Raw genomic sequence first — 22325 nt, 5'->3', positions numbered from 1 at the left:
CCAGGATGAGTGGAATGTGTTGAAGGTGAAATGGTTTGAATCGGTTGAAAAATGTGGAAATGGTGGAGGTTTGAAAAATAGCTAATTAATTTTGAATGGGGAAAATGTCCCTAAAAACTGGGAATGCTAGGAAATCCGGGAATTTTTTTAAATAATTGTTGAAAGGGAACACACAATTCCTGCACAGGTTGAATATTTTGAGGTTGGAATGGTTTGAATCGGATAGAAAATGTGGGAGTTGTGGAACTGTGAAAAATGTCCCATTATTTTCATTGGGAATTTCGGGAAAAGCGGGAATTTTTTAGAAGCATGTTAAAAAATGTAAATGTTCTCAATGAGTTGAAATGGTTGGTGTTGTAGTTTTTAAAATCGGTTTTGAAATGTTGAAGTAGTAACATTTTTAATTGAGAAATGGTATTATGGAATTCCTGGAATTTTGGGAAACCCGGGAATTTTTCCAGTTTAAAAAACAATTTAGTTTATTGTCCTGATTAAGAGGAATGTTTTGACAGTGGGACGGTGGAAGTGGGTTGAAAAATGTGGAAGGAGTAGTCACTAGAAAAAAGGGTGAAAATAGGGTTTGAAATAATAGGAATTCTGGGAATTCCTGGATTTTTTTTTAACTTGAAAAAAATAATAGTTTGAATGTCCAGGATGAGTGGAATGTGTTGAAGGTGGAATGGTTTGAATCGGTTGAAAAATGTGGAAATGGTGGAAGTTTGAAAAATAGCCAATTAATTTGGAATGGGGAAAATGTCCCTAAAAACTGGGAATGCTAGGAAATCCGGGAATTTTTTTTTATAAATGTTGAAAGGGAACACACAATTCCTGAACAGGCTGAATATTTTGAGGTTGGAATGGTTTAAATCGAATAGAAAATGTGGGAGTTGTGGAACTTTGAAAAATGTCCCATTCTTTTCAAAGGGAATTTCATGGAAATTTGTGAATTTCGGGAAAAGCGGGAATTTTTTAGAAACATGTTAAAAAATGTAAATGTTCCCAATGAGTTGAATTGGTTGGTGTTGTAATTTTTAAAATCGGTTTTGAAATGTCGAAGTAGTAACATTTTTAATTGAGAAATGGTATTATGGAATTCCTGGAATTTTGGGAAACCTGGGAATTTTTCCAGTTTGAAAAACAATTTAGTTTATTGTCCTGATTAAGAGGAATGTTTTGACGGTGGAACGGTGGAAGTGGGTTTAAAAATGTGGAAGTCACCAGAAAAAAGGTTGAAAATAGGGTTTGAAATAACGGGAATTCTGGAAATTCCTGGAATTGTTTTGAACTTGTAAAAAATAATAAGTTGAATTTCCAGGAAGAGTGGAATGTGTTGAATGTGGAATAGTTTGAATACATTGAAAAATATGGAAATGGTGGAAGTTTGAAAAATGGCCAATTCATTTTCAATGGGAAAAATGTTCCGGAAAACCTGGAATTCTGGGAAATCTGGGATTTTTTTAAAAATAATTGTTGGAAGGGAACACACAATTACTGAACAGGCTGAATATTTTGAGGTTGGAATGGTTTGGAATGGATAAAAATGTGGGAGTTGTGGAACTTTGAAAAATGTCCCATTCTTTTCAATGGGAATTTCATGGAAATTTGTGAATTTCGGGAAAAGCAGGAATTTTTTGGAAGATGTTAAAAAAATGTGAATGTTCTCAATGAGTTGAAATGGTTGGTGTTGTAATTTTTAAAATCTATTGTGAAATATCGAACATTTTTAATTGAGAAATGGTATTATGGAATTCCTGGAATTTTGGGAATGCCGGGAGTTTTTCCTGTTTGAAAAACAATTTAGTTTTTTGTCCTGATTAAGGGAAATGTTTTGACAGTGGGACGGTGGAAGTGGGTTGAAAAATGTGGAAGGAGTAGTTGCCAGAAAAAAGGTTGAAAATAGGGTTTGAAATAACGGGAATTCTGGAAATTCCTGGAATTGTTTTGAACTTGTAAAAAAATAATAATTTGAATTTCCAGGATGAGTGGAATGTGTTGAAGGTGGAATGGTTTGAATACATTGAAAAATGTGGAAATGGTGGAAGTTTGAAAAATGGCCAATTCATTTTGAATGGGAAAAATGTCCCGGAAAACCTGGAATTCTGGGAAATCTGGGAATTTTTCAAGGGAAAGCTCGCGATTCTCAACCTTTATTTCAGCAGATTATAATACTGATACGGTCGGACAAACGTGGATGAGCGAGGTCTTGGATGGTTCTACACATGGATTGTGTAGTCAAGGTGGTGCAGAACTGAGCAGGGATGGAAGTTGTTATCTTCTGAGCAGTGACATAGGATAGTCAACCTAAACCAGTTGTTATCTTCTGAGCAGTGACATAGGATAGTCAACCTAAACCAGTTGATATCTTCTGAGCAGTGACATAGGATAGTCAACCTAAACCAGTTGTTATCTTCTGAGCAGTGACATAGGATAGTCAACCTAAACCAGTTCTTATCTTCTGAGCAGTGACATAGGATAGTCAACCTAAACCAGTTCTTATCTTCTGAGCAGTGACATAGGATAGTCAACCTAAACCAGTTCTTATCTTCTGAGCAGTGACATAGGATAGTCAACCTAAACCAGTTCTTATCTTCTGAGCAGTGACATAGGATAGTCAACCTAAACCAGTTGTTATCTTCTGAGCAGTGACATAGGATAGTCAACCTAAACCAGTTCTTATCTTCTGAGCAGTGACATAGGATAGTCAACCTAAACCAGTTCTTATCTTCTGAGCAGTGACATAGGATAGTCAACCTAAACCAGTTGAGCAGTGACATAGGATAGTCAACCTAAACCAGTTGTTATCTTCTGAGCAGTGACATAGGATAGTCAACCTAAACCAGTTGTTATCTTCTGAGCAGTGACATAAGATAGTCAACCTAAACCAGTTCTTATCTTCTGAGCAGTGACATAAGATAGTCAACCTAAACCAGTTCTTATCTTCTGAGCAGTGACATAAGATAGTCAACCTAAACCAGTTGTTATCTTCTGAGCAGTGACATAGGATAGTCAACCTAAACCAGTTGTTATCTTCTGAGCAGTAACATAGGATAGTCAACCTAAACCAGTTGTTATCTTCTGAGCAGTGACATAGGATAGTCAACCTAAACCAGTTGATATCTTCTGAGCAGTGACATAGGATAGTCAACCTAAACCAGTTCTTATCTTCTGAGCAGTGACATAGGATAGTCAACCTAAACCAGTTATCTTCTGAGCAGTGACATAGGATAGTCAACCTAAACCAGTTGTTATCTTCTGAGCAGTGACATAGGATAGTCAACCTAAACCAGTTGTTATCTTCTGAGCAGTGACATAGGATAGTCAACCTAAACCAGTTGTTATCTTCTGAGCAGTGACATAGGATAGTCAACCTAAACCAGTTCTTATCTTCTGAGCAGTGACATAGGATAGTCAACCTAAACCAGTTCTTATCTTCTGAGCAGTGACATAGGATAGTCAACCTAAACCAGTTCTTATCTTCTGAGCAGTGACATAGGATAGTCAACCTAAACCAGTTCTTATCTTCTGAGCAGTGACATAGGATAGTCAACCTAAACCAGTTGTTATCTTCTAAGCAGTGACATAGGATAGTCAACCTAAACCAGTTCTTATCTTCTGAGCAGTGACATAGGATAGTCAACCTAAACCAGTCCGCATTGCCGGCAGTAAGTCGGACACGTTTCCAGTGAGGGTTGGACTCCGCCAAGGCTGCCCTTTGTCACCCATTCTGTTCATAACCTTTATGGACAGAATTTCTAGGCGCAGTCAGGGCGTTGAGGGGATCTGGTTTGGTGGCTGCAGGATTAGGTCACTGCTATTTGCAGATGATGTGGTCCTGATGGTTTCCTCCGGCCAAGATCTTCAGCTCTCACTGGATCGGTTCGCAGCCGAGTGTGAAGCGACTGGCATGGGAATCAGCACCTCCAAGTCCGAGTCCATGGTTCTCTCCCGGAAAAGGGTGGAGTGCCATCTCCGGGTTGGGGAGGAGATCTTGCCCCAAGTGGAGGAGTTCAAGTACCTCGGAGTCTTGTTCACGAGTGAGGGAAGAGTGGATCGTGAGATCGACAGGCGGCGTCTTCAGTAATGCGGACGCTGTATCGATCCGTTGTGGTGAAGAAGGAGCTGAGCCGGAAGGCAAAGCTCTCGATTTACCGGTCGATCTACGTTCCCATCCTCACCTATGGTCATGAGCTTTGGGTCATGACCGAAAGGACAAGATCACGGGTACAAGCGGCCGAAATGAGTTTCCTCCGCCGAGTGGCGGGGCTCTCCCTTAGAGATAGGGTGAGAAGCTCTGTCATCCGGGGGGAGCTCAAAGTAAAGCCGCTGCTCCTCCACATTGAGAGGAGCCAGATGAGGTGGTTCGGGCATCTGGTCAGGATGCCACCCGAACGCCTCCCTAGGAAGGTGTTTCGGGCACGTCCGACCGGTAGGAGGCCACGGGGAAGACCCAGGACACGCTGGGAAGACTATCTCTCCCGGCTGGCCTGGGAACGCCTCGGGATCCCCCGGGAGGAGCTGGACGAAGTGGCTGGGGAGAGGGAAGTCTGGGCTTCCCTGCTTAGGCTGCTGCCCCCGCGACCCGACCTCGGATAAGCGGAAGAAGATGGATGGATGGATGGATAAAATAGACAACTTGTCTTTTAGTAGTAAGTAAACAAACAAAGACTCCTAATTAGTCTATGCAGTAACATATTGTGTCATTTATACACCTATTATTTTGTACACATTATGAGGGACAAACTGTAAAAATGGATTATGAATCCACTTGTCCATTTACTGTTAATATCTGCTTACTTTCTGTTTGAACATGTTCTATCTACACTTCTGTTCAAATGTAATAATCACTTATTCTTCTCTTCTTTGATACTTGTCAAGACAAGGACTATGGTGTGTTTGTAAAGTACAAACTTGACTAACGAAACAAAAAGACTTGCACGTGGGCAAAAAAACTGTGAACAATTAAACAAAAAAACACTAACTGTGGCATTAATAGAAGAAACTTACTTGGACATGGCATGAAGTGCGCAGAGGTAGACAGAGTATGAATGCGGGATGTCACCAGGAAGACAAACTGAAAACAATGAACTTAAATACTACAGACGTGATTAACGAAAACAGGTGCGTGACTCAAAACGTGAAACAGGTGCGTGACGTGACAGGTGAAAACTAATGGTTGCTATGGTGACAAAACAAAACAAAAGTGCACAAAAAGTCCAAAAACAAAAACCGAACATGACTAAAACAAAACATGATCACACAGACATGACAATACTTGACATTAGTTTTGGATGATACCACACATTTAGGTATGGATGTGATACCAAGTAGTTACAGGATCATACATTGGTCATATTCAAAGTCCTCATGTGTCCAGGGACGTATTTACTGACTTTATGAATGATATAAAAAGAAAAAAATATCAATGTAATCAGTGCAGTATCGACTATGTACAGCTCCTGTACTTGGTATCGTTACAGTCGATGTCTGTGTAGATCCACCCATGGCATTTGTTTACATTCAGGGGTGCTAGCTTGCTGTTAGCAGTGAGCTAGTGTAGTGAAGCATGTTTAGCTATTCCTCGTCCTCCAGTGATAATGCTACTTGTAAGAAACTTACTTTATTTGTCGCCATGGAGGCCAGGATTAGTGATTTAGAAGTAGCTAAAACACTGCGGATGGATGTTAATTGCTAGCTAACTTATGGCTAACAAGAGCAAGAAGTGAAGTGAATTATATTTATATAGCGCTTTTCTCTAGTCACTCAAAGCACTTTTACATAGTGAAAGCCAATATCTAAGTTACATTTTAAAACCGTGTGGGTGGCACTGGGAGCACGTGGGTAAAGTGTCTTGCTCAAGGACACAACGGCAGTGACTAAGCGGGGGATCGAACCTGGAACCCTCAAGTTGCTGGCACGGCAACTCTACCAACCGAGCTGTACCGCCCCAAGCTAAGCTGCTCTAGCAGACTGGTGTTTCAGTGTTATAACTTCACCTTTATCTTTACTTTTTACACCAAAATGTGTCCATTCTCCCTTTTCTGTCTACACTAGAGATGCGCGGATAGGCAATTATTTCATCCGCAACCGCATCAGAAAGTCGTCAACCATCCGCAATCCACCCGATGTAACATTTGATCAGAACCGCACCCGCCCGCACCCGCCCGTTGTTATATATCTAATATAGACGATGCAAGGCATTAGTGAGGTTATAAAGCTTTTGCCTGTTAAAGAAAGGAGACTGATCCAATGCAGCACAGACATTCGCGTGCCACGCTGTCACGACCCAGACGCACACCAGTGCGCAATCATATGGGAGCCGCGCTGAGCGCACCTCCAAGCGCGTCTCGCTGCCGGCGACGGCCGGGTATATGGGCCCGACGCTCCAGCGCCATCCATTTTCAGGGCTAGTTGATTCGGCAGGTGGGTTGTTATACACTCCTTAGCGGGTTCCGACTTCCATGGCCACCGTCCTGCTGTCTATATCAACCAGGGTGAGCCCCACCCCTTTCGTGACCGCACTGCGCGCGGAGTGACGCCTGTTACGCGCCCCCGGCAACAGGGGTGGCGGGCAGGTAAGCTGTGCGGGCAGGTAAGCTGTGCGGGCGGAGCGCGCGGAGTGACCCCTGTTACTGCCACCCGCCTGAATCTATTTAAAATCAAAATTTTTTTTATTTCAACCGCCCGACCCGACCCGACCCGCGGATAAAATCTAATTTTTTTTAATTTCATCCGCCCGATCCGCGGATAATCCGCGGTTGTGTCCGCAAACCGCGCATCTCTAGTCTACACACAATCGATTAAGAATCACGATTAGTCGGAAAATCTTTTTGGACACCCCTAACAGACAGTATGGCATTTTTGGGGGATTTTTTCAAAAAGGACCGTAGTCATACCAATTTGGTGTGTAAATGATGACCGCTAATACCACACCACCATAGCTCACCCTTTAGAGCACAGCTGTAACTTCCTGCCACTAAACCTCAGGTTTCTATGTTTACATTTTCACACTTTGCACTATTTTCTTACACTTTATTAAGCATTTTTTACATATTCATGATTCTTGTACTTTCATTTAATGGGGTCAAATTACAGCTCAAAGAGGCAAAAGTGACTGTTTTTAGTACTTTTTTGTCTTGAAGGGGGAATTGCCAAAAATCCTGTTGATTTTTGCCCGAGAATATACTACTACGAAATCTAGGTCTAAGTCACACCTACATAAAGGTTTTTGTTTTATGTCTCTACGACCTTCCTAGTGGGAGTTACAGGCAGTCTAGTTTTTTTTTCCGTAGGGGGCGCTAGAGCGCAATTTTGAGTTTTGTGGTTCGTTTTTTTTTTTACAAAAGGCAATTTTCGCAGGTCCTGATGTGTGGGTCAAATATGGTGAGTTTTGAAGCATGTTAAGTGGGTCAAATTACAGTTTAAAGTGGCGGCGGAAGAATAAAGAATAATAAAACCCATCCATCCATCCATCTTCTTCCGCTTATCCGAGGTCGGGTCGCGGGCGCAGCAGCTTAAGCAGGGAAGCCCAGACTTCCCTCTCCCCAGCCACTTCGTCCAGTTCCTCCCGGGGGATCCCGAGGCGTTCCCAGGCCAGCCGGGAGACATAGTCTTCCCAACGTGTCCTGGGTCTTCCCCGTGGCCTCCTACCGGTCGGACGTGCCCGAAACACCTCCCGAGGGAGGCGTTCGGGTGGCATCCTGACCAGATGCCCGAACCACCTCATCTGGCTCCTCTCCATGTGGAGGAGCAGCGGCTTTACTTTGAGCTCCCCCCGAATGACAGAGCTTCTCACCCTATCTCTAAGGGAGAGCCCCGCCACCCGGCGGAGGAAACTCATTTCGGCCGCTTGTACCCGTGATCTTGTCCTTTCGGTCATGACCCAAAGCTCATGACCATAGGTGAGGATGGGAACGTAGATCGACCGGTAAATCGAGAGCTTTGCCTTCCGGCTCAGCTCCTTCTTCACCACAACGGATCGATACAGTGTCCGCATTACTGAAGACGCCGCACCGATCCGCCTGTCGATCTCACGATCCACTCTTCCCTCACTCGTGAACAAGACTCCGAGGTACTTGAACTCCTCCACTTGGGGCAAGATCTCCTCCCCAACCCGGAGATGGCACTCCACCCTTTTCCGGGCGAGAACCATGGACTCAGATTTGGAGGTGCTGATTCCCATCCCAGTCGCTTCACACTCGGCTGTGAACCGATCCAGTGAGAGCTGAAGATCTTGGCCAGATGAAGCCATCAGGACCACATCATCTGCAAAAAGCAGAGACCTAATCCTGCAGCCACCAAACCAGATACCCTCAACGCCTTGGTTATGAACAGAATCGGTGACAAAGGGCAGCCCTGGCGGAGTCCAACCCTCACTGGAAACGTGTCCGACTTACTGCCGGCAATGCGGACCAAGCTCTGACACTGATTATACAGGGAGCGAACCGCCACAATAAGACAGTCCGTTACCCCATACTCTCTGAGCACTCCCCACAGGACTTCCCGGGGTACACGGTCGAATGCCTTCTCCAAGTCCACAAAGCACATCTAGACTGGTTGAGCAAACTCCCATGCACCCTCAAGGACCCTGCCGAGAGTATAGAGCTGGTCCACAGTTCCACGACCAGGACGAAAACCACACTGTTCCTCCTGAATCCGAGGTTCGACTATCCGGCGTAGCCTCCTCTCCAGTACACCTGAATAGACCTTACCGGGAAGGCTGAGGAGTGTGATCCCACGATAGTTAGAACACACCCTCCGGTTCCCCTTCTTAAAGAGAGGAACCACCACCCCGGTCTGCCAATCCAGAGGTACCGCCCCCGATGTCCACGCGATGTTGCAGAGTCTTGTCAACCAAGACAGCCCCACAACATCCAGAGCCTTAAGGAACTCCGGGCGGATCTCATCCACCCCCGGGGCCTTGCCACCGAGGAGCTTTTTAACTACCTCGGCAACCTCAGCCCCAGAAATAGGAGAGTCCACCAGAGATTCCCCAGGCCCTGCTTCCTCATAGGAAGACGTGCTGGTAGGATTGAGGAGGTCTTTGAAGTATTCCCTCCACCGATCCACAACATCCGCAGTCGAGGTCAGCAGAACACCATCCTCGCCATACACGGTGTTGACATTGCACTGCTTCCCCTTCCTGAGGCGGCGGATGGTGGTCCAGAATCGCTTCGAAGCCGTCCGGAAGTCGTTTTCCATGGCCTCCCCGAACTCCTCCCATGTCCGAGTTTTTGCCTCTGCGACCGCCGAAGCCGCACATCGCTTGGCCTGTCGGTACCCGTCTGTTGCCTCCGGAGTCCTATGAGCCAAAAGAGATAGGACTCTTTCTTCAGCTTGACGGCATCCCTTACCGCTGGGTTCTACGATTACCGCCACGACAGGCACCAACCACCTTGCGGCCACAGCTCCAATCGGCCGCCTCGACAATAGAGGCACGGAACATCGTCCACTCGGACTCAATGTCCCTCGTGACATGTTCAAAGTTCTTCCGGAGGTGGGAATTGAAACTCTCTCTGACAGGAGACTCTGCCAGACGTTCCCAGCAAACCCTCACAATGCGTTTGGGCCTGCCAGGTCTGTCCGGCATCCTCCCCCACCATCGCAGCCAACTCACCACCAGGTGGTGATCGGTAGAAAGCTCCGCCCCTCTCTTCACCCGAGTGTCCAAAACATGAGGCCGCAAATCCGATGACACAACTACAAAGTCGATCATGGAACTGATAATAAAACCTTACAAATTCAATAGGTCCTTATGTCCCATTTCATAAGGACTTTGGGAGTCCTTATGCAATGGGCCATGCGGGCCCTAATAAGCGGTAGAAAATGGATGGATGGATGGATTTAGGTGCACCCCCTGCTGGTTCTCAGGTGACTCTCCAATCACATCAATGTTTGTCCACCGAACTTTATTTCTGCTGAATCATCATGTGGTGGTCCTCCTGGGACCTCTCACCCGCTTTGTCGTCTAATCCCTCATCTGTCCCCGGACTAGTCACACATTCACAACGTTATACGACTCTGCTGCCGTCACATCTGCACTCATCCTGTTTTTCATTAACACGCCGCCCATATTGTGTGCCTTTTGGACTCTTTGCGGCCTCCTGACCTGCTGCTAAGGTTTGCCGTCAACGTCTGGGGGCCCGAGGCGAACCAAGTCATTGGGGGCCCTTCTATTTTAGTCATTTCCGAAGGGTAAACACGCTAGCAGCTACACAACTGCTAAGCACACAAACATACACTATATTGCCAAAAGTATTTGTCCACCCATCCAAATGATGAGAATCAGGTGTCCTAATCACTTGGCCCGGTGTATCAAATCAAGCACTTAGGCATGGAGACTGTTTCTTGTGAAAGAATGGGCCGCTTTCAGTGATTTCCAGCGTGGAACTGTCATAGGATGCCACCTGTGCAACAAATCCAGTCGTGAAATTTCCTCGCTCCTAAATATTCCAAAGTCAACTTTATTATAAGTGAAGTGAAAAGTTTGGGAACAACAGCAACTCAGCCACCATGTGGTAGGCCACGTAAACTGACAGAGAGGTCAGCATAGTGCAAATACTTTCTGCACAGTCACTTGCTACAGAGCTCCAAACTTCATGTCACCTTCCAATTAGCCCACGTACAGTACGCAGAGCAGCTGCATCTAAGCCATACAACACCAAGTCCAATGCAAAGCGTGGGATGCAGTGGTGTAAAGGACATCACCACTGGACTCTAGAGCAGTGGAGACGCCTTCTCTGGACTGATGAATCACACTTTTCCATCTGGCAATCTGATGGACCAGTCTGGGTTTGGAGGTTGCCGGGAGAACGCTACATTTCGGACAGCATTGTGCCGAGTGTGAAATTTGGTGGAGGAGGAATTATGGTGTGGGGTTGGTTTGTCAGGAGTTGGGCTTGGTCCCTTAGTTCCAGTGAAAGGAACTTTGAATGCTCCCGGATACCAAAACATTTTGGACAATTCCATGGGATGGCACTTCAACTTCATATGTGAGTAAAGGCAGGTGGCCAAATACTTTTGGCAATATAGTGTATAAGGATAAGGGGAAGAAGATGAATGGATGGATGGATGGTGTCAGCTGACGTTTAAGCACCCTCTGGATTGGCTGCCGCTACCCCGGTCAGCTCAGGTGCAAGCAATCCGCTGCTCCTGTTGTGTCTGGCAGCAGATGGCGGCAGACTGAGGCAGTAGCGAATACCTTCTTTCATTGTAAATTATCCACTCAACAGATAAAATAACGACGCAGTAAAATGCAAAGACTTAAGTCAAGTTGACCATCATCTATGCGCACCCTGAACTCCATTGTAAAAATGTGTGTTTCTACATTTGTTGTTTCGTCTATTTTATGCTTAAAACTAGCACGTTCACATTGGTTAAGTTGGTAGTTGTGTTACCTTTAATTCGGCCATCATGTTGTCATTTTGACAAGTATTTATATTATAATTGTAATATTTGAACGATGATAATGTGTTGTGGCAGTTGCGGATGTCACCAATGCGGCGGGGACCGTAGTCACAATGTGTACACAATTGTTGCAGGGAAAACAGGAAACAGCCAACAGGAACCTGGAAACAGGGAATACCTTCTTTTATTGTTAACTATCCACTCAACTGATAAAATATCGACACAGTAAAATGCAAAGACTTAAGTCAACTTGACCATCATCTATGCGCACCCTGAACTCCATTGTAAAAATGTGTGTTTTTACATGTTGTTTCGTCTATTTTATGCTTAAAACTGGCACGTTCACATTGGTTAAGTTGGTAGTTGCGGATGTCACCAATGCGGCGGGAACTGTAGTCAAAATGTGTACACAATTGTTGCAGGGAAAACAGGAAACAGCCAACAGGAACCTGGAAACAGTCAATAGGAACCAGGCAGCAGGATAACAGGAAACAGGAAACAGGGAATACCTTCTTTTATTGTTAATTATCCACTCAACAGATAAAATAACGACGCAGTAAAATGCAAAGACTTAAGTCAACTTGACCATCATCTATGCGCACCCTGAACTCCATTGTAAAAATGTGTGTTTTTACATGTTGTTTCGTCTATTTTATGCTTAAAACTAGCACGTTCACATTGGTTAAGTTGGTAGTTGTGTTACCTTTAATTCGGCCATCATGTTGTCATTTTGACAAGTGTTTACATTATAATTGTAATATTTCAGCGATGATAATGTGTTGTGGCAGTTGCGGATGTCACCAATGCGGCGGGGACCGTAGTCACAATGTGTACACAATTGTTGCAGGGAAAACAGGAAACAGCCAACAGGGAATACCTTCTTTTATTGTTAACTATCCACTCAACAGATAAAATATCGACACAGTAAAATGCAAAGACTTAAGTCAAGTTGACCATCATCTATGCGCACCCTGAACTCCATTGTAAAAATGTGTGTTTCTACATTTGTTGTTTCTTCTATTTTATGCTTAACATTGGTTAAGTTGGTAGTTGTGTTACCTTTAATTTGCCCATCATGTTATCATTTTGACAAGTGTTTACATTATAATTGTAATATTTCAGCGATGATAATGTGTTGTGGCAGTTGCGGATGTCACCAGCGCGGCAGTTTGAGGAAACAATCGGTTGCTTTTCCCAACACGTCTTCAATGGTGAACCGCCAACGTAAGAATTATTTGGCAGGTGCTAGTCCTAAGTATCCCAATACTTTTGTCCAGTTTTAGTCCTAAGTGTCCCAATACTTTTGTCAAGTTGTAGTCCTAAGTGTCCCAATACTTTTGTCCATTGTAGGTGTCCCAATACTTTTGTCCAGTGGTAGTCCTAAGTGTCCCAATACTTTTGTCCAGTTTTAGTCCTAAGTGTCCCAATACTTTTGTCAAGTTTTAGTCCTAAGTGTCCCAATACTTTTGTACAGTTTTAGTCCTAAGTGTCGCAATACTTTTGTCTAGTGGTAGTCGGAAGTGTCCCAATACTTTTGTCCAGTTTTAGTCCTAAGTGTCGCAATACTTTTGTCTAGTGGTAGTCGGAAGTGTCCCAATACTTTTGTCCAGTTTTAGTCCTAAGTGTCCCAATACTTTTGTCCAGTTTTAGTCCTAAGTATCGCAATACTTTTGTCTAGTGGTAGTCCAAAGTGTCCCAATACTTTTGTCAAGTTTTAGTCCTAAGTGTCCCAATACTTTTGTCCAGTTTTAGTCCTAAGTGTCGCAATACTTTTGTCTAGTGGTAGTCCGAAGTGTCCCAATACTTTTGTCAAGTTTTAGTCCTAAGTGTCCCAATACCTTTGTCCAGTTTTAGTCCCAAGTGTCGCAATACTTTTGTCAAGTTTTAGTCCTAAGTGTCCCAATACTTTTGTCCAGTTTTAGTCCTAAGTGTCGCAATACTTTTGTCTAGTGGTAGTCCGAAGTGTCCCAATACTTTTGTCAAGTTTTAGTCCTAAGTGTCTCAATACTTTTGTCCAGTGGTAGTCCTAAGTGTCCCAATACTTTTGTCCAGTTTTAGTCCTAAGTGTCGCAATACTTTTGTCCAGTGGTAGTCCTAAGTGTCCCAATACTTTTGTCCAGTTTTAGTCCTAAGTGTCGCAATACTTTTTTCTAGTGGTAGTCCGAAGTGTCCCAATACTTTTGTCAAGTTTTAGTCCTAAGTGTCCCAATACTTTTGTCCAGTTTTAGTCCTAAGTGTCGCAATACTTTTGTCTAGTGGTAGTCCTAAGTGTCCCAATACTTTTGTCCAGTTTTAGTCCTAAGTGTCGCAATACTTTTTTCTAGTGGTAGTCCGAAGTGTCCCAATACTTTTGTCAAGTTTTAGTCCTAAGTGTCCCAATACTTTTGTCCAGTTTTAGTCCTAAGTGTCGCAATACTTTTGTCTAGTGGTAGTCCGAAGTGTCCCAATACTTTTGTCCAGTTTTAGTCCTAAGTGTCGCAATACTTTTGTCCAGTTTTAGTCCTAAGTGTCGCAATACTTTTGGCTAGTGGTAGTCGGAAGTGTCCCAATACTTTTGTCCAGTTTTAGTCCTAAGTGTCGCAATACTTTTGTCTAGTGGTAGTCCAAAGTGTCCCAATACTTTTGTCCAGTTTTAGTCCTAAGTGTCGCAATACTTTTGTCTAGTGGTAGTCCAAAGTGTCCCAATACTTTTGTCCAGTTTTAGTCCTAAGTGTCGCAATACTTTTGTCCAGTTTTAGTCCTAAGTGTCGCAATAATTTTGTCTAGTGGTAGTCGGAAGTGTCCCAATACTTTTGTCAAGTTTTAGTCCTAAGTGTCTCAATACTTTTGTCCAGTTTTAGTCCTAAGTGTCGCAATACTTTTGTCTAGTGGTAGTCGGGAGTGTCCCAATACTTTTGTCAAGTTTTAGTCCTAAGTGTCCCAATACTTTTGTCCAGTTTTAGTCCTAAGTGTCGCAATACTTTTGTCTAGTGGTAGTCCGAAGTGTCCCAATACTTTTGTCAAGTTTTAGTCCTAAGTGTCCCAATACTTTTGTCCAGTTTTCGTCCTAAGAAGAGAAAGGCAATGCGCGCGTGCAGTAAGGCACCGCGCGCGCGCAAAAAGGCACCGCGCGCGCGCAAAAAGGCACCACGCGCGCGCAAAAGTGTGTCGCGCGCGCGCACGAAGTGGAGAATCAGCGCGCGATAACAGTTTTTATGCGCTCGGATTTTTGGCACTAATGTGACGCCATAGAGAATGCTGAACAGGAAGTACTTCAAGTTAGATTAGATTTAGATTAGATTTAGATTTATTGGTCCCCTTGGGGAAATTCATTGTCACTGCCGTACATTTAAACAATAGACATTACACATCACAAAAAATAACAAAAAGACATCGTACATGACCAACACACATTTACAGGCTTGTCGGACAGGTCGGCCAGGCCTGCTGTTAAGGGCGGCTATAGCTGCAGGGAGAAGGCTTTTCCTGAGGTGGGCCCTCCGGAATGTGATAGTTCTGTACCTGGTAGTGGGATGATGTATTGATGTAGTGGGTGAGTGATATCCTCAGTTGAACGTCTTTGTAAAAACACCGACACAAAGTTCAAGTTCTTTTGTGTTCTTTGTGGTGTTTTGGAAACTGCACCAGTTTTTTCCTTCTAATTTTGTTGTTTTGCCATGAGGATTATTTGTAATGTGTACATTTTCAAAATGTGCTGGTTCTATTTTTCGGCCGAAAATAGTGTGTGACTAGCACCTGCCAAATAAATCTTACTTTGGCGGTTCACCATTGAAGACGTGTTGGGAAAAGCAACCGATTGTTCCCTCAAACTGCCGCGTTGGTGACATCCGCAACTGCCACAACACATTATCATCGCTGAAATATTACAATTATAATGTAAACACTTGTCAAAATGACAACATGATGGGCAAATTAAAGGTAACACAACTACCAACTTAACCAATGTTAAGCATAAAATAGAAGAAACAACAAATGTAGAAACACACATTTTTACAATGGAGTTCAGGGTGCGCATAGATGATGGTCAACTTGACTTAAGTCTTTGCATTTTACTGTGTCGATATTTTATCTGTTGAGTGGATAGTTAACAATAAAAGAAGGTATTCCCTGTTGGCTGTTTCCTGTTTTCCCTGCAACAATTGTGTACACATTGTGACTACGGTTCCCGCCGCATTGGTGACATCCGCAACTGCCACAACACATTATCATCGCTGAAATATTACAATTATAATGTAAAGAATTGTCAAAATGACAACATGATGGCCGACTTAAATGTAACACAACTACCAACTTAACCAATGTGAACGTGCTAGTTTTAAGCATAAAATAGAAGAAACAACAAATGTAGAAACACACATTTTTACAATGGAGTTCAGGGTGCGCATAGATGATGGTCAACTTGACTTAAGTCTTTGCATTTTACTGCGTCGTTATTTTATCTGTTGAGTGGATAATTAACAATAAAAGAAGGTATTCCCTCTTTCCAGGTTCCTGTTGGCTGTTTCCTGTTTTCCCTGCAACAATTGTGTACACATTGTGACTACGGTCCCCGCCGCATTGGTGACATCCGCAACTGCCACAACACATTATGATTGCTCAATTATTACAATTATAATATAAACACTTGTCAAAATGACAACTTGATGGCCGAATTAAAGGTAACACAACTACCAACTTAACCAATGTGAACGTGCTAGTTTTAAGCATAAAATAGAAGAAACAACAAAAGTAGAAACACACATTTTTACAATGGAGTTCAGGGTGCGCATAGATGATGGTCAACTTGACTTAAGTCTTTGCATTTTACTGCGTCGATATTTTATCTGTTGAGTGGATAGTTAACAATAAAAGAAGGTATTCCCTGTTGGCTGTTTCCTGTTTTCCCTGCAACAATTGTGTACACATTGTGACTACGGTTCCCGCCGCATTGGTGACATCCGCAACTGCCACAACACATTATCATCGCTGAAATATTACAATTATAATGTAAACAATTGTCAAAATGACAACATGATGGCCGACTTAAAGGTAACACAACTACCAACTTAACCAATGTGAACGTGCTAGTTTTAAGCATAAAATAGAAGAAACAACAAATGTAGAAACACACATTTTTACAATGGAGTTCAGGGTGCGCATGGATGATGGTCAACTTGACTTAAGTCTTTGCATTTTACTGTGTCGTTATTTTATCTGTTGAGTGGATAATTAACAATAAAAGAAGGTATTCCCTCTTTCCAGGTTCCTGTTGGCTGTTTCCTGTTTTCCCTGCAACAATTGTGTACACATTGTGACTACGGTCCCCACCGCATTGGTGACATCCGCAACTGCCACAACACATTATGATTGCTCAATTATTACAATTATAATATAAACACTTGTCAAAATGACAACTTGATGGCCGAATTAAAGGTAACACAACTACCAACTTAACCAATGTGAACGTGCTAGTTTTAAGCATAAAATAGAAGAAACAACAAATGTAGAAACACACATTTTTACAATGGACTTCAGGGTGCGCATAGATGATGGTCAACTTGACTTAAGTCTTTGCATTTTACTGTGTCGTTATTTTATCTGTTGAGTGGATAATTAACAATAAAAGAAGGTATTCCCTCTTTCCAGGTTCCTGTTGGCTGTTTCCTGTTTTCCCTGCAACAATTGTGTACACATTGTGACTACGGTTCCCGCCGCATTGGTGACATCCGCAACTGCCACAACACATTATGATTGCTCAATTATTACAATTATAATATAAACACTTGTCAAAATGACAACATGATGGCCGACTTAAAGGTAACACAACTACCAACTTAACCAATGTGAACGTGCTAGTTTTAAGCATAAAATAGAAGAAACAAGAAATGTAGAAACACACATTTTTACAATGGAGTTCAGGGTGCGCATAGATGATGGTCAACTTGACTTAAGTCTTTGCATTTTACTGTGTCGTTATTTTATCTGTTGAGTGGATAATTAACAATAAAAGAAGGTATTCCCTCTTTCCAGGTTCCTGTTGGCTGTTTCTTGTTTTCCCTGCAACAATTGTGTACACATTGTGACTACGGTCCCCGCCGCATTGGTGACATCCGCAACTGCCACAACACATTATGATTGCTCAATTATTACAATTATAATATAAACACTTGTCAAAATGACAACTTGATGGCCGAATTAAAGGTAACACAACTACCAACTTAACCAATGTGAACGTGCTAGTTTTAAGCATAAAATAGAAGAAACAACAAATGTAGAAACACACATTTTTACAATGGAGTTCAGGGTGCGCATAAATGATGGTCAACTTGACTTAAGTCTTTGCATTTTACTGTGTCGTTATTTTATCTGTTGAGTGGATAATTAACAATAAAAGAAGGTATTCCCTCTTTCCAGGTTCCTGTTGGCTGTTTCCTGTTTTCCCTGCAACAATTGTGTACACATTGTGACTACGGTCCCCACCGCATTGGTGACATCCGCAACTGCCACAACACATTATGATTGCTCAATTATTACAATTATAATATAAACACTTGTCAAAATGACAACTTGATGGCCGAATTAAAGGTAACACAACTACCAACTTAACCAATGTGAACGTGCTAGTTTTAAGCATAAAATAGAAGAAACAACAAATGTAGAAACACACATTTTTACAATGGACTTCAGGGTGCGCATAGATGATGGTCAACTTGACTTAAGTCTTTGCATTTTACTGTGTCGTTATTTTATCTGTTGAGTGGATAATTAACAATAAAAGAAGGTATTCCCTCTTTCCAGGTTCCTGTTGGCTGTTTCCTGTTTTCCCTGCAACAATTGTGTACACATTGTGACTACGGTTCCCGCCGCATTGGTGACATCCGCAACTGCCACAACACATTATGATTGCTCAATTATTACAATTATAATATAAACACTTGTCAAAATGACAACATGATGGCCGACTTAAAGGTAACACAACTACCAACTTAACCAATGTGAACGTGCTAGTTTTAAGCATAAAATAGAAGAAACAAGAAATGTAGAAACACACATTTTTACAATGGAGTTCAGGGTGCGCATAGATGATGGTCAACTTGACTTAAGTCTTTGCATTTTACTGTGTCGTTATTTTATCTGTTGAGTGGATAATTAACAATAAAAGAAGGTATTCCCTCTTTCCAGGTTCCTGTTGGCTGTTTCTTGTTTTCCCTGCAACAATTGTGTACACATTGTGACTACGGTCCCCGCCGCATTGGTGACATCCGCAACTGCCACAACACATTATGATTGCTCAATTATTACAATTATAATATAAACACTTGTCAAAATGACAACTTGATGGCCGAATTAAAGGTAACACAACTACCAACTTAACCAATGTGAACGTGCTAGTTTTATGCATAAAATAGAAGAAACAACAAATGTAGAAACACACATTTTTACAATGGAGTTCAGGGTGCGCATAGATGATGGTCAACTTGACTTAAGTCTTTGCATTTTACTGTGTCGTTATTTTATCTGTTGAGTGGATAATTAACAATAAAAGAAGGTATTCCCTCTTTCCAGGTTCCTGTTGGCTGTTTCCTGTTTTCCCTGCAACAATTGTGTACACATTGTGACTACGGTCCCCGCCGCATTGGTGACATCCGCAACTGCCACAACACATTATGATTGCTCAATTATTACAATTATAATATAAACACTTGTCAAAATGACAACATGATGGCCGAATTAAAGGTAACACAACTACCAACTTAACCAATGTGAACGTGCTAGTTTTAAGCATAAAATAGAAGAAACAACAAATGTAGAAACACACATTTTTACAATGGAGTTCAGGGTGCGCATAGATGATGGTCAACTTGACTTAAGTCTTTGCATTTTACTGCGTCGTTATTTTATCTGTTGAGTGGATAATTAACAATAAAAGAAGGTATTCCCTCTTTCCAGGTTCCTGTTGGCTGTTTCCTGTTTTCCCTGCAACAATTGTGTACACATTGTGACTACGGTTCCCGCCGCATTGGTGACATCCGCAACTGCCACAACACATTATGATTGCTCAATTATTACAATTATAATATAAACACTTGTCAAAATGACAACATGATGGCCGAATTAAAGGTAACACAACTACCAACTTAACCAATGTGAACGTGCTAGTTTTAAGCATAAAATAGAAGAAACAACAAATGTAGAAACACACATTTTTACAATGGAGTTCAGGGTGCGCATAGATGATGGTCAACTTGACTTAAGTCTTTGCATTTTACTGTGTCGTTATTTTATCTGTTGAGTGGATAATTAACAATAAAAGAAGGTATTCCCTCTTTCCAGGTTCCTGTTGGCTGTTGGCTGTTTCCTGTTTTCCCTGCAACAATTGTGTACACATTGTGACTACGGTCCCCGCCGCATTGGTGACATCCGCAACTGCCACAACACATTATCATCACTGAAATATTACAATTATAATGTAAACAATTGTCAAAATGACAACTTGATGGCCGAATTAAAGGTAACACAACTACCAACTTAACCAATGTGAACGTGCTAGTTTTAAGCATAAAATAGAAGAAACAACAAATGTAGAAACACACATTTTTACAATGGAGTTCAGGGTGCGCATAAATGATGGTCAACTTGACTTAAGTCTTTGCATTTTACTGTGTCGTTATTTTATCTGTTGAGTGGATAATTAACAATAAAAGAAGGTATTCCCTCTTTCCAGGTTCCTGTTGGCTGTTGGCTGTTTCCTGTTTTCCCTGCAACAATTGTGTACACATTGTGACTACGGTCCCCGCCGCATTGGTGACATCCGCAACTGCCACAACACATTATGATTGCTCAATTATTACAATTATAATATAAACACTTGTCAAAATGACAACATGATGGCCGACTTAAAGGTAACACAACTACCAACTTAACCAATGTGAACGTGCTAGTTTTAAGCATAAAATAGAAGAAACAACAAATGTAGAAACACACATTTTTACAATGGAGTTCAGGGTGCGCATGGATGATGGTCTACTTGACTTAAGTCTTTGCATTTTACTGTGTCGATATTTTATCTGTTGAGTGGATAGTTAACAATAAAAGAAGGTATTTCCTGTTGGCTGTTTCCTGTTTTCCCTGCAACAATTGTGTACACATTGTGACTACAGTTCCCGCCGCATTGGTGACATCCGCAACTGCCACAACACATTATCATCGCTGAAATATTACAATTATAATGTAAAGAATTGTCAAAATGACAACATGATGGCCGACTTAAAGGTAACACAACTACCAACTTAACCAATGTGAACGTGCTAGTTTTAAGCATAAAATAGAAGAAACAACAAATGTAGAAACACACATTTTTACAATGGAGTTCAGGGTGCGCATAGATGATGGTCAACTTGACTTAAGTCTTTGCATTTTACTGTGTCGTTATTTTATCTGTTGAGTGGGTAATTAACAATAAAAGAAGGTATTCCCTCTTTCCAGGTTCCTGTTGGCTGTTTCCTGTTTTCCCTGCAACAATTGTGTACACATTGTGACTACGGTCCCCGCCGCATTGGTGACATCCGCAACTGCCACAACACATTATGATTGCTCAATTATTACAATTATAATATAAACACTTGTCAAAATGACAACATGATGGCCGAATTAAAGGTAACACAACTACCAACTTAACCAATGTGAACGTGCTAGTTTTAAGCATAAAATAGAAGAAACAACAAAAGTAGAAACACATTTTTACAATGGAGTTCAGGGTGCGCATAGATGATGGTCAACTTGACTTAAGTCTTTGCATTTTACTGTGTCGTTATTTTATCTGTTGAGTGGATAATTAACAATAAAAGAAGGTATTCCCTGTTTCCAGGTTCCTGTTGGCTGTTTCCTGTTTTCCCTGCAACAATTGTGTACACATTGTGACTACGGTTCCCGCCGCATTGGTGACATCCGCAACTGCCACAACACATTATCATCGCTGAAATATTACAATTATAATGTAAAGAATTGTCAAAATGACAACATGATGGCCGACTTAAATGTAACACAACTACCAACTTAACCAATGTGAACGTGCTAGTTTTAAGCATAAAATAGAAGAAACAACAAAAGTAGAAACACATTTTTACAATGGAGTTCAGGGTGCGCATAGATGATGGTCAACTTGACTTAAGTCTTTGCATTTTACTGCGTCGTTATTTTATCTGTTGAGTGGATAATTAACAATAAAAGAAGGTATTCCCTCTTTCCAGGTTCCTGTTGGCTGTTGGCTGTTTCCTGTTTTCCCTGCAACAATTGTGTACACATTGTGACTACGGTCCCCGCCGCATTGGTGACATCCGCAACTGCCACAACACATTATGATTGCTCAATTATTACAATTATAATATAAACACTTGTCAAAATGACAACTTGATGGCCGAATTAAAGGTAACACAACTACCAACTTAACCAATGTGAACGTGCTAGTTTTAAGCATAAAATAGAAGAAACAACAAATGTAGAAACACATTTTTACAATGGAGTTCAGGGTGCGCATAGATGATGGTCAACTTGACTTAAGTCTTTGCATTTTACTGTGTCGTTATTTTATCTGTTGAGTGGATAATTAACAATAAAAGAAGGTATTCCCTGTTTCCAGGTTCCTGTTGGCTGTTGGCTGTTTCCTGTTTTCCCTGCAACAATTGTGTACACATTGTGACTACGGTTCCCGCCGCATTGGTGACATCCGCAACTGCCACAACACATTATCATCGCTGAAATATTACAATTATAATGTAAAGAATTGTCAAAATGACAACATGATGGCCGACTTAAAGGTAACACAACTACCAACTGAACCAATGTGAACGTGCTAGTTTTAAGCATAAAATAGAAGAAACAACAAATGTAGAAACACACATTTTTACAATGGAGTTCAGGGTGCGCATAGATGATGGTCAACT

At 42.0% G+C, this 22325-nt stretch overlaps 1 protein-coding gene across 1 annotated transcript in view; it reads right to left on the bottom strand.

Moving 5' to 3' along the window:
• The window catches only part of cldn10a (claudin 10a), a 63837-nt gene that overhangs the window by 19234 nt on the left and 22278 nt on the right, over positions 1–22325 (bottom strand). The window lies entirely within an intron of this gene.

This window comes from Nerophis lumbriciformis, linkage group LG01 (genome assembly GCF_033978685.3).
Source record: "Nerophis lumbriciformis linkage group LG01, RoL_Nlum_v2.1, whole genome shotgun sequence".
Lineage (NCBI taxonomy): Eukaryota > Metazoa > Chordata > Actinopteri > Syngnathiformes > Syngnathidae > Nerophis > Nerophis lumbriciformis.
This window is presented reverse-complemented; position numbering and strand designations above follow the sequence as displayed.